General features: G+C 38.9%; 1 protein-coding gene across 6 annotated transcripts in view; it reads right to left on the bottom strand.

Moving 5' to 3' along the window:
- sytl5 (synaptotagmin-like 5) overlaps positions 1–14,508 on the bottom strand; it is a 356,011-nt gene that overhangs the window by 154,434 nt on the left and 187,069 nt on the right. The window contains exon 4 of one of the 6 annotated variants that reach the window (XM_039745077.1): positions 9,573–9,741. The exons of the other annotated variants lie outside the window; for them this stretch is intronic. The gene's annotated coding sequence lies outside the window, so the exon portion shown is untranslated. The remainder of the gene's footprint in view (positions 1–9,572; positions 9,742–14,508) is intronic. 6 annotated transcript variants of the gene reach the window in all.

The following is a 14,508-nucleotide window of genomic DNA, read 5'->3' as shown; positions in this document are numbered from 1 at the left end:
CAATCCACACTAAAACAATCAAAAACGCATATAATGTAGAAGTTCACCTATACTGGACGTGTGCACATTGGCAGAAAACTCTTTGAAGAGGTGTTAATGCCATAAGCAACTTAACAAATGCCATAAACCATCTCTATATGTCCTTTATTTTGGCATACTGTTTTTTTGTGAAGGGTGACCAATCAGGGAATGTAATAACCACAAAAAAAATCAGAGCACTATTACAGTCTGTGTTTTAGAGAAGCTGTGTTTTCGTCTGTCCACATTACTACTCTAATCCTGAATTTAAAGAAGTGTAGGGCTCTGGACAGCACTTCAAAAGTTTTCATTTTCAAGGGTAAAAACACCTGAGTAGTGTGGACGAAAGGCAAAAACCTTATCAAAAAAATAGCAGTAGCTAAAGTATTAGCAACTGAAATCGAAACTGTGATTAAGGCCTACTTGGCTAAGTTCTATAAAGAGCCAGTAACTTTTTCATACCTGAAGACATGTCTTAGCATGCTGCATACCAAACTTGGATATCATTTTGTTTTCACTCCTCTTCTCAACTACATTCTAAAGCAGATTTTGTTCACTTTCAATCTTTGTCTACCATATCTTTGGATTCTACCTATACTAATAAAAGGCAAAGCCCTCACTGACTGACTGACTCACTCACTCACTCACTCATCACTAATTCTCCAACTTCCCCTGTAGATTGAAGGGTGAAATTTGGCAGGCTTATTCCTTACAGCTTACTTACAAAAGTTAAGCAGGTTTCATTTCAAAATTCTATGCGTAACGGTCATAACGGTCGACAACGTCCGCCATGTTAAACTTTCTTATTTATGGCCCCATCTTCACGAAATTTGGTAGGCAGCTTCCCTGAGCTAACCAAAACTGATGTACGTACTTATTTGGGTGGTATGACGCCACTGTCGGCCGCCATATTGAACTTTCCAACGGTCTTTGTTGCCCTCACTGACTCACTCATCACTAATTCTCCAACTTCCCGTGTAGGTAGAAGGCTGAAACTTGGCAGGCTCATTCCTTACAGCTTACTTACAAAAGTTACGCAGGTTCCAATGTCGGCTGCCATATTGAACTTTCCAACGGTCTTTGTTACCTATCGGCCCATCTTCAAGAAATTTGGTACACGGGTTCCCAACGCTAACTGAATCCTACTTACGTACATATATACGTCCATAGCCTGCAGATCGGTCGCCGTGTGAGGCGGCATTGGGTTCACCATTCCCACCCCTCCCACGTTGTTGGCTGCCTGCCTATATAAGGCTGTCCGTTGTTCCGGTCTATTCATTCCCTTCCTTGCTTCGCCACAGTATTCACGTCTCCCTGCTGATAACTGCAGCCTTTTTATTTAATCCATGGCTTCTCCGCTGTTTTATTGTTCGTTTATTACGATTATAGTTATTGTATAGGTATTTTAGACTTAGTTTACATTGTTCAGGTACCCATTTCCTTTATCATTCCCACCGTACCCCCATTAACATGTCTATCGAGGTCATCACCATCGATCAAAGAACTGTCACTTACCGAGTGGTTTCCATGCCCGGAGATGGTGCCTGACTTTGACATTCTCTGTGTTACATTTTGCACGGCCATATCAGGCTCACTCTTGATATCCAGAGGAATGTTGTGTCTTATGTATTGAATGACTGGGACAGGTTCAAGGTGTGGACTGATGATGGTATAGGAGATAATTATACTACACAGGAGCACTATAAGTGTGAAATGCTTAAGCCCTTCACCTATGGTTCTGCATGTGAGTTGATGGCTGCAGCTGAATTGTTCGGTTGTCGCTTTCAAGTGTACCGAAATGGCCAAATATTTTACACCTTTGGACAACCGCCAATGTCTCTTAAACATCTTAGATTCACAGGTGACTATTTAAGTAATGGACACTTTGATGTTTATGAATGTTTAAACTCTCAAAAGCTGGATGCGAATTTATTGATGAAACCGGTTGTATGCTTACAACGCTTGACAGATGCCGAATGTCACTTCAACACAAGTCCTGCAAATACTGTCGTAATTGAAACAAACCATGAAACTGAAACCGATTATGACAGCAGCAATCCAAGCTGTGAGATTTGAGGCAAGATTGCTTTTCACATGGCCAAATGTACGTTGCATGCTCAAGAGTAAGCTCAGTGCACAGCTTGGTCATATTACAACCAGAGGGCCGAACTGACAACGTGGCATACAAAGAGATCCTTAACAAATAATTATTGGTATATTTTCCCTCAGTTTAAAAAGGTTTTAAGGCAGTACTTCGCCACTGCAAAGTGCAGGTATTTTGCTAGTGTGTTATAAAACTTAAAAGTTCCAAAGTACTCAAGTCCCAAAAAATTATTTTACCCTGAGTTTACCCTGCTAATAATAAGAGCAAATACAATATCTAAATCAACTGAAAATATTTTTTTCTCACAAGAATGCTCTGAACAAAAAGCAAGCCCATAAAGAATCCAGAAATAAAGACAAAAACATAGCATGAAGTTACAGTAAATATCCAATAATCACAATTATCACAGAAAATCACAAACTAAGAAACTGACCACTAACAAATGCATTTAAATAAACTTCAAAGAACTGTGGGCAGCCCACACCTTCATAGGGCTGGGGGCAGTTAGTTGCAATGATGGGCAGGTAACTATACCACTTGGGTGACCACACAGAACACTACAGAGCATACATGGACATAAATAAATGAAATAATTAACACTGTTAGCATAAACAATGAACAAAACAGACATAAAAACAACAATTAACACCCAGCCAAGGGAGAACCACACCCGAAACAAAATACTAAGTACATGGAATGCATTGTTTCAATCTTATTTTTAATTAAAATTATGTATTCCTCGTTCTGTTAACATTGCCTATGAAACTTGCTATATCGAAACATCATACACTGAATAATTATGTTGTTCTTTGTATAATATGATAGCGGTCACTACAGAAAGTCTATCCATCCATTTCTTAAAACACTTACTGTTTCTACTAATTCAGGTTTGTTTGGGGCCAAACCTATGAGGATGCAACCATGATTGTTGAGCTAGTCCATTGCAGCACACGTTTACACACATCCACACGCACTGTCACTCTTAATGGAATCAATTTAATAGCACCATTTCACTTAACACAATATGCCTCTTATTGAGAAGTAGCAAATGAACAAGTCAAGTTCATGGTGATGTTTGCAGAGAAAACAGATTATAGTAATACTTTTAGTAGTAGCCACAATATTGGGATAACTGTAGAGCTATACCAGTTAGGTTTCTCCTAACCAGTTCTGACTGACTGATTTTGTTTAAAATGAAAACTGGCCACTCCGAATCCAACTGCTGTTTCTGCATATGCCATTTCCTTGTGCCATAATATCTGTTCAATGGTAAACCATAAGGACTGGCACAGTATAATTCAATTTCACTGAGCAATTATTGAGATACGTCTTGGTAGCTATCAGCATTCCTTAATTAACAGCTGAACTTTAAAGTGCAAGATTGTTAATTTCAAAAACAGACAGGAAGTCTCAAGAAATGCATTTTTGTTGCTGGTTCCATCCAACAATCCATTTTCTAATAATGCTTTCAAGCAATTCAATGGTTTAAATAAAATGTGTTTGTTAGAATTGGCTTCAGCAAGCTGTCCTCAATTGAACAAAATGAAAAGGTTTTCCTACTTCGTGGGAGGAAGCAGATTTTAAAGTGTAGGTGCATAAGGCACAACTGCACAAAATGAATTCACATTAATACCCTTTACATATTGTAAACAACTTCAACATTAATGAGTAATGAATCTACAAATGTAATAAAAATACATCTTTTTTTTTTTTTTTTTTACAGAGTAACATAATACAGTCATCCCCTCCACAAAAACTGCAATCTATGAATATAGGATTAAACCCTCCTTACTTATTTGAGCTTTGATAACTTAACATATTTTGGGTTATTTTTGTTTCTTATTAACGTGGTGAACCATGGATTTATTCATGCAATATTTACAACTCATAGAATGACACTTTCTCTGTTTTCTTCAGGATCAAGCACTAGAACTTTGAAAAGGTCTAAGAAACAAGCACTGTAAACAATGTTTAGTTTGCTTTACTGGCAGATTTACAGACTTAGTAGAGCACTGAGTCTGCAACTAGTGATCGTAAATTTTATGCCAATTGCATCTATTGAGCAAAAACCATATAGTTCTGATCTGTTGTCAATGAACAGGTGCATAATTAAATCATTATAAATATTCATTTCTTTAGATTGCTAGTTCCATATTATATTTGTTATTTAGGGATTTCTATTAAATAAATATTCTTCCACTTTGATATCAAATATAAGTGTTTAGAGAAAATGTAAAAAATTTCAACTTTCTATAAAGTATGCAGTATTACCTCAGTCAGAACAAACACTTCAAAAGGTTTTTCAAAATAGCAAGTGACTTACAAGAGTTGCAGTAAAATTTCCTATTAAATGGATTTAAATACATACTGTGTAAGATTAAATTAGGCAATTAATTACAAACACCTTTTGGTCTTTTTTGCTAGCCAAGCTCATAATGTGGTAGCTCACATGTGAAACACTGGGGGCAGAGGTTGGACTGCACCTTTATCTTTCCTGGCACTGTACATGAAACACTGCTATGTGTCACATGAATATTAGTAGAGAGAATTACATGGCTTTTATTTTAAAAACAAATGTTTAATATCCAGGCATCAATCCATATTCTGAACCTGTCTACTGATTTCTGGGTTGCAGGAATCCAGAGTCTATTTTGGCAACACTAGGAGCAAGGCAGGAACCAACTGTGGATGGTGCGTCAGACCACTCACTTTAGTGCACTCTCACTACCCAAACCTACTCTGATCCAACAGAGCTGACCAACATTTTACTATAAGATTGGCAATTCAGTCCCCACCACTGACTATGAGTAACACTCACTTAACCTACCTCTTAATTTTTTCTTATTTTAACTTGCAATATATGTGCAATGTTTTATATATATATATATATATATATATATATATATATATATATATATATATATATATATATATACAGTAATCCCTCGCTATATCGCGCTTCGACTTTCGCAGCTTCACTCTATCGCGGATTTTAAATGTAAGCATATCTAAATATATACTCGGCAAAAAAAGAAACATCCCTTTTTCAGGACTGTGCATTTCAACAATAATGTTTGCAAAATCCAAATAACTTTACAGATCTTCATTGTAAAGGGTTTAAACAATGTTTTCCATGCATGTTCAATTAACCATAATCAATTAATTAACATGCACCTGTAGAATGTCGTTAAGACCTTAACAGCTTACAGAAAGTAGGCATTTAAGGTCACAGTTCTAAAAACGCAGGACACTAAAGAGACTTGTCTACCGACTGTGAAAAACACCCAAAGAAAGATGCCCAGGGTCCCTGCTCATCTGCGTGAACGTGCATTAGGCATGCTGCAGGGAGACATGAGGACTGCTGATGTGGCTAGAGCAATAAATTGCCATGTCCGCACTGTGAGACGCCTAAGACAGCGCTACAGGGAGACAGGAAGGACAGCTGATCATCCTCGCAGTGGAAGACCACGTGTAACATCACCTGCACAGGATCGGTACATCCGAATATCACACCTGCGTGACAGGTACAGGATGGCCACAACAACTGCCCGAGTCACACCAGGAACACACAATCCCTCCATCAGTGCTCAGACTGTCCGCAATAGGCTGAGAGAGGCTGGACTGAGGGCTTGTAGGCCTGTTGTAAGGCAGGTCCTTACCAGACATCACCAGCAACAACGCCGCCTATGGGCACAAACCCACCTTCGCTGGACCAGACAGGAGTGGCAAAAAGTGCTCTTCACTGATGAGTCACGGTTTTGTCTCACCAGGGGTGATGGAAGGATTCGTGTTTATCGTCGAAGGAATTGAACACGTCTGGGACCTGTTGGATCGCAGGGTGAGGGCTAGGGCCATTCCCCCCAGAAATGTCCAGGAACTTGCACGTGCCTTGGTGGAAGAGTGGGGTAACATCTCACAGCAAGAACTGACAAATCTGGTCCAGTCCATGAGGAGGAGATGCACTGCAGTATTTCAAGCAGCTGGTGGCCACACCAGATACTGACTGGTACTTTTGATTTTGAGCCTCCCTTCATTCAGGGACACATTGTGAAACATTTTTAGTTTATGTCTTATGGTGTTGACTCTTTTAGTGTTCATACAAATATTTACACATTAAGTTTACTGAAAGTAAAAACAGTTGAAAGTCAGAGGACGTTTCTTTTTTTGCTGAGTATATATCACGGATTTTTCGCTGGTTCGCGGATTTCTGCGGACAATGGGTCTTTAATTTATGGTACATGCTTCCTCAGTTTGTTTGCCCAGTTGATTTCATACAAGGGACGCTATTGGCGGATGGCTTAGAAGCTACCCAATCAGAGCATGTGCATGTATTACATATTAACTAAAACTCCTCAATGCTATAAGATATGCTTCCCGCGTGGTGCTCGATTGTTTGCTTGTCTCTGCCTCTCTCTCACCCTCTCTGACATTCTCTGCGCCTGACGGAGGGGCTGTGAGCAGAGGTGCTGTTTGCACAGAAGCTGTTTGCCTAGTGGATACGGACGCTCCTCTAAGAAATGCCGCTTTATCGTGGTGCTTCCAAAAGCACACTTATTGATTGTTTGGTTTAATCTCGCTCTCTCTCTCTGACGTTCTCTGCGCCTGACGGAGGAGATGTGAGCAGAGGGGCTGTTTGCACAGAGGCTGTTTGCTTAGAAGATACTGACGCTCTTTATTGCGGTGCTTTGGAATACTTAAAAGCACACGTATTGATTTTTTGATTGTTTGCTTTTCTTTGCGAGCGCTCTCTCTCTCTCTGAAATTCTCTGCTCCTGAGGAGAAGAAGATCTAATTGCATTCTTTTAATTGTGAGAAAGAACTATCATCTCTGTCTTGTCATGGAGCACAGTTTAAACTTTTGACTAAAGGGTGTTATTTCATGTCTAGAGGGCTCTAATAATGTTAACAGTGTGGGAGAGTTTATAAGGGCTTAAAATATATACAAATAACTACACAAACATATGGTTTCTACTTCGCAGATTTTCATCTATCGCGGGGGGTTATGGAAGCATAACTCCGCGATCGAGGAGGGATTACTGTATGTATGTATGTATGTATGTATGTATATATATATATATATATATATATATATATATATATATATATAAAGAGCATCCAGAAAATATTCACAGCGCATCACTTTTTCCACATTTTATGTTACAGCCTTATTCCAAAATGGATTAAATTCATTTTTTTCCTCATAATTCTACACACAACACCCCATAATGACAATGTGAAAAAAGTTTACTTGAGGTTTTTGCAAATAAAAAAACTGAGAATTCACATGTACATAAGTATTCACAGCCTTTGCTCAATACTTTGTCGATGCACCTTTGGGAGCAATTATAGCCTCAAGTCTTTTTGAATATGATGCCACAAGCTTGGCACAACTATCCTTGGCCAGTTTCGCCCATTCCTCTTTGCAGCACCTCTCAAGTTCCATCTAGTTGGATGGGAAGCGTCGGTGCGCAGCCATTTTAAGATCTCTCCAGAGATGTTCAATCAGATTCAAGTTCGGGCTCTGGCTGGGCCACTCAAGGACATTCACAGAGTTGTCCTGAAGCCACTCCTTTGATATCGTGGCTGTGTGCTTAGGGTCGTTGTCCTTCTGAAAGATGAACCGTCACCCCAGTCTGAGGTCAAGAGTGCTCTGGAGCAGGTTTTCATCCAGGATGTCTCAGTACATTTCTGCAGTCATCTTTCCCTTTATCCTGACTAGTCTCCCAGTTCCTGCCACTGAAAAACATCCCCACAGCGTGATGCTGCCACCACTATGATTCACTGTAGGGATGGTATTGGCCTGGTGATGAGCAGTGCCTGGTTTCCTCCAAACGTGACGCCTGGCATTCACACCAAAGAGTTCAATCTTTGTCTCATCATACCAGAGTATTTTGTTTCGCATGGTCTGAGAGTCCTTCAGGTGCATCTTGGCAAACTCCAGGCGGGCTGCCATGTGCCTTTAACTAAGGAGTGGCTTTCATCTGGCAACTCTACCATACAGGCCTGATTGGTGGATTGCTGCAGAGATGGTTGTCCTTCTGAAAGGTTCTCCTCTCTCCACAGAGGACCTCTGGAGCTCTGACAGAGTGACCATCGGGTTCTTGGTCACCTCCCTGACTAAGGCCCTTCTCCTCCGATCGCTCAGTTTAGATGGCCGTACAGCTCTAGGAAGAGTCCTGGTGGGTTCAAACTTCTTCCACTTATGAATGATGGAGGCCACTGTGCTCATTGGGACCTTCAAAGCAGCAGAAATTTTTCTGTAACCTTCCCCCGATTTGTGCCTAGAGATAATCCTGTCTCGGAGGTCTACAGACAATTCCTTTGACTTCATGCTTGGTTTGTGCTCTGACACGAACTGTCAACTGTGGGACCTTATATACTGTAGACAGGTGTGTGCCTTTCCAAATCATGTCCAATCAACTGAATTTACCACAGGTGGACTCCAATTAAGCTGCAGAAACATCTCAAGGATGATCAGGGGAAACAGGATGCACCTGAGCTCAATTTTGAGCTTCATGGTAAAGACAGTGAATACTTACTGTATGTACACGTGATTTCTCAGTTTTTTTATTTTTAATAAATTTGCAAAAACCTCAAGTAAACTTTTTTCACGTTATCATTATGGGGTGTTGTGTGTAGAATTCTGAGGAAAAAATGAATTTAATCCATTTTGAAATAAGGCTGTAGCATAACAAAATGTGGGAAAAGTGATGCGCTGTGAATACTTTCCGGATGCACTGTGTGTATATATATATATATATATACATATATATATATATACATATATATATATATATATATATATATATATATATATACACACACACACACACACACACACACACACATATACACACTTGGACAAAGCTGGCACCACAGTTACAATACTGTTCTTTGATTTTTCCAATGCCTTTGCAACATTCTGCCTCATTGACTGAGGAAAAAGCTCAAGGCATTGAATCCTGATGCTCCCACTGTCATATGGACTACCTGACCAATAGACAGTAGATTGTGAGGGACTGTGTGTCGCAAATGGTGGTGTGTAATATCAGAACACCTCACGGAACTGTCCTGTCTCCCTTCCTGTTCAACCTCTACACAACAGACTTCCAGTGCAATACCAGCACTTGCAACCTACAGAAATTATCAGATGCCTCCTCCATCATAGGCTGCATTAATAATGGAAACCAGTTAGAGTACAAGAAGGCTGTGGAGGACTTTGTCTTGTGATGTAGAGAAAACAACCTCCAACTGTACATCAACCAGACAAAAGATTTGTTGGTTGACTTCCAGCATGCCAGGGAGCCTCCGAGACCAGTCACCATTGAGGGGGAGAACGTGGAAGTACTGCAGCGCTACAGTACAAGTACTTGGGAATTCACATAAACAAAAGACTGGAATGGTCTGACAACACAGTGGCACTGTACAGAAAGGGACAAAGAAGACTTACTTGGTAAAGAGACTCTGGTGTAAAGTTATGTGCAGCAAGCTGCTAGAACTGTTCTAACAGTCCACATAGTAGCCTCTGTGGTGTTCTATGCTGCAGTCTCGCTGGGGAAGTGACTTGCAGTCAAAAGAAGCCTGCTTCATCATGGAGTTAACCCTGGACATAGTGGAAGCTGTTTTGGAAAAGAAGATGGTGGCAAAATTGGAAACAATCATGAAAAAACCCCTCCATGCTCTCCAGAAGGCATTCTCATGGAGCACTTTTAGACACAGGCTCACTCCACTGCGGTGTGCTAAGAAAGAGCCACTTGGGGTCTTTTCTATTCACTGCTATCAGGAAATTCAATGTTTCCTCCTAACATTCGCTTTAAATTAATTTTGAAATATCTGCACAATATACATTTATTAATTTTAATTTATTTATTCATTTAAATATTGATTGACTGTATTATTTGTCCTGTGAGTGTGTATCCATGTTGTTTATGTTTCTGCTGCTATAAGCATCTGAATTTCTCCATGGAATAGAACATAACGATGTATCTAGTCCAATTTAATATGCCTGTTAAGAGTAAAAGCAAAATTGTATACATTTTTTTATACATTTTCATACATACCCTAGTTTCTCTAAGTCCACGCTAAAATGAGGAACTAAATCTTGCCTTAAAGACTGTGTTTAATTAACTAAATCCTGCCTTAAAGACTGTATTTAATGAAGTAGCAGAACACAATATGCTTGGATACTGGTTGATTTTAGCATGTAAAAACATATGATGGCTGACTTTTATTCTGAAAGAATAACTTTGCAAGGCTGATATTAAATCAAAATTCAACACATTGGATATAACTGTATGAGCACTAGAAGTGTCAGCACATGAGTGAAGAGCTTTAAAAATGGGATCACAGACACTGCTGAACTACCCAGTAAATGGTCATCTAAGAAGAGCAACAATGAAAAAAATTAATGATCTCATCAGAGAGAATATACACATGACAATAAGAAATTGCGGTGGAAAGCAGAGTAGGGCATCATATGAGCATATAAAATTCAATCAACACACATTGTTGAAATTTCATGTACATGTCAGGCAATTCCTCACACTGAATTATGAAAATATGGGAACTGCTGTGCTGTTATTTCTCATTCTGGTGTGAGACAGTAAATGGAACCATTTAAAATTCTGTGCATTTTACTGATGTCAGGCTTTTCATAGCAATTACAACAGGATTATAACCTTCATTTAAAAATATATACTGTGTTTTTATTAAATAACAATTTAATTGTTCTCTCTTGTCCTCCAGGTTTCAGATTTGTTGAGAACTAGTTGCTTTTTTTCGATCCCCAGAAGCATAGCACTGGTGTAGCAAAAGTACATTAATCTGTATAGATATTAAACTGAACATTGTAAATATATACAGTAAGTCCATATGTATCATGATAAATCCAGTGAAGTGTGGGATCATACAGTCCCAGCATTATTAAGAAATACTTGAAAAGGCTAGGCTGATTGCCTAATACTATGTGATAATCAGCTGAATCATTTCATGTGCACTGCTGTTTGTACATGACCTGTGACGAATACATCAAACACTATCTAACCCAAGAAACTGTTTAAATAAGAATATTGTATGCGTTCAATAAACCTTTTATGTCCACATTTATTTGTGTTTTGAAATGTATGCTGATGAAAAATTACCCACAACTGAAATAAACTTTGCTGTTTTCTGATAGTGAGGTCAGCTCAGTAACAATAGCAGGGTACTGCATTTTGTTTGACAAAAATTAAAAGCTTCTGCAAGAATGCAACTATAGAAAACAATAATTCAAGATATGATTAGCAAGATGCTAATAAGCATGATTTTGTACCTAACAGAATACTAATAATAAAACATTCTTAAATAAACATCCTTGACATGAATTAAGGTATATCTGTCAACTGTTATTCAAGCCTAATCCTGTTAGCCCACTATGGCTGCAGGCTTTTGTTCTAACTCAATATCTTAATTACAAGCTAAACTCAGCTGCTAACAGAACTGCTAACAGAACTTGATATTTAATTTGCTACACCAGACATAAATGAGACCAAGTTGGATGGTGAGCTGTTGGCTCCTTTGTCATTCACATCTCATTGTTAATTGACAGCAGTTTAAGAAAAACAGGAAGCAATCAAAAACAGAAAATACAGCTGTTGAAGAATAAAGACAGCAATAAAGGGGATTTTAAAAAGCAAGCTAGCTAAAACACAGTTCAAAAATGTTCTTTGAGTGATAACTGGCAGGTAATTGGTTTCTAATAAAGCAATCTGGTTGGAAAAAAAAAACTGTAGACATGATGGCCCTCCAGGACCAAACTTGAGGATCTCTGACTAGATATTTGCAGAACAATGATTTATATAGGGTGGCACGGTGGTGCAGCAGATAGCGCTGCTGCCTCCCAGTTAGGAGACCTGGGTTCGCTTCCCGGGTCCTCCCTGCGTGGAGTTTGCATGTTCTCCCTATGTCTGTGTGGGTTTCCTCCCATAATCCAAAGACATGCAGGTTAGGCATTGGCAATTCTAAATTGTGTTTGGTGTGTGTGTCTGTGTGCGCGTCCTGCGGTGGGCTGGCGCCCTGCCTGGGGTTTGTTTCCTGCCTTGCACCCTGTGTTGAATGGGATTGGCTCCAGCAGACCCCCATGACCCTGTAGTTAGGATATAGCAGGTTGGATAATGGATGATGTCTTTATTCAAGCCATGTACTGATTAATTCAGTTCTTGTGTTCTTCAGCATTTAAAAAGTTTATTGTCAATTTATGAGAATAAAAATAGAATTGAACCGGTTTTAAATTATAGTGGTTATGAAAGAACAATGCAGTTTTAACACAAACAATTTATAGAAAAATGCATCTTCAACACGCAATCTGCTTATATGCAATGCAATGTTTAAAGACAGAAAAACTTGCTATCAGCTAAAAGCTTTTGCAAAAATTTTCTGCACCCTGCTTTTCAGCCCCTTGGAAAATGACACAGGTGTTAATGTCACATGCAATAATGGTTTGTTAGATATATGTTATGTCAATATCTCCTATCTTCGGTAGTTTAATGTCTCTTATCTACCTTTCAGAGCAAAATTAATTTCCCATGTTGAGCTCTTTACTAGACCATGACGATCACCACCCTGCCATTATTATCTCATTTGAGCTTCATTGTCTGAATATGTTGCTGGCATGCAGAGTACTCCTCATTCAAGTATTAAGTTCCACCCCTGTTCAATTATCTCATTCTATTTTTATTATTTTTGGACAATATTTATGAACTTTTTAATTTTGACATTGGTTAAAGCTTAATTGGTATTTTTTTGACCTTTTGCATGCTCTTGGCCCCAGCTTGAGATCAATCAGCTTACTGATCTTTTTTTCTCATCCATCAACAGCATGTCTCTGCATTCTCCCATTGTCTGACTCACGCTATTGACACCACTGACAGCTATGATCTCTTCTTGCAAATGGCATTTATACTAATCCCTAATCATTAAGCTAAAACAGAACTGTGAGTGTACAAGTGAGGGAAAACCTTTGCTAGGCTGATAACATGGGTGGCATGAAGGTGCAGTGGTAGCACTGCTGCCTCACAATAACGGTTTGCTTGGAGTTTGCATGTACATGTGGGTTTCCTCCCATAGTCCAAAGGCATGCAGTTTAGGTGAGCTAGATTTTCTAAATTGGATGTGTGGATGTGTGTGGGTTTGCCTTGCGATGCACTGGTGCCTTATTTGGGGATTGTTCGTGACTTGTGCCCTGTTCCTGTTGTAGGTTCCAGCTGCCCTACAACTGTGCTCTGGAAAAACAGGTTAGGAAGACGGATGGTAATTAATGACACAAGTATGACGTGAGTTGCTCATCTCTCAAGCACAAATTATATATGCACTGCAAAAAATAAAAATAAAAATGAAGTAGACAAAAAATAAACACGAGCCCTGGTAAGCCTGTCCAAAACTATGTACAGTATTATACCATAACTAGAAAATTGGGGTTGTTTAACCTAGCTAACTTAATTTTCTCTGTCACATATTCCACTGTGACTTCACCCATCAATTTAGTTCTGGTTAACTTCACATAATAAAAAACATGCTTAATACAATTAAAAGTTTTCCCACAGCGCCCACTAACCAATACATGCACACTGATACAGGGATAGTGGAGCTTTCTTCAAATTTAAACAATCACTGGTTATCAGTATCCTATTACTAGCTCTGCCTGCTCCGACTTAAAGTACTATATATCATACACAGAAGTCACGCTCAAATTACCTGGAGCAGGTCTGTGCTACATCCCAGACATGACACAAAAACTGTGCCTAAAGACACAAAAGGTTCAATCCTAAATTACAAACAACATAAAATTATCTTTCCATTAAATAATTTAATGATGCAGGACATTCCTTAACTGGATTATGCATGATATACTGAAAAATTTAAATTAAGTTCTAAAATTTCAGACCAGCCTGAGGTAAGACAGCCTACTTTTCAAATGCATATTTGCAGTTTAATTTATAGTAAGCACCACTAACTAATTTATCAAGCTACTCACGGGCGACATAATGAAGTGGTGTTTAGCTCTCTCACTTTATTATTTTAGTGTCCTGCATTTGAATACTGCCCAATCTTCACACCATTACACATACAAAAGCACCGTACTCCCGTGCCAAACAGCATGCAGTGCTACAGCAACTAGAATAACATAAACGTATTCTATTGTTAATACCTGAATCCAAATAGAGTCAAAAATTCAATCATATATGCATATTAGGCCTAGGAAAGTTAACATATTATTTTTTGTGATTAATGTGGCCTGTTAAAGAATATTGTCACATCCAGGGCTGGCAATGAGGCAAGCGCCTCAGGCAATGGGGAGGGAGGCATTTTCATGTAACTTCTTTTTGCTTTTTTTTTTTTTTTTTGAAAAT

This window comes from Polypterus senegalus, chromosome 2 (genome assembly GCF_016835505.1).
Source record: "Polypterus senegalus isolate Bchr_013 chromosome 2, ASM1683550v1, whole genome shotgun sequence".
In the NCBI taxonomy this organism is placed as follows: Eukaryota; Metazoa; Chordata; class Cladistia; order Polypteriformes; family Polypteridae; genus Polypterus; species Polypterus senegalus.
This window is presented reverse-complemented; position numbering and strand designations above follow the sequence as displayed.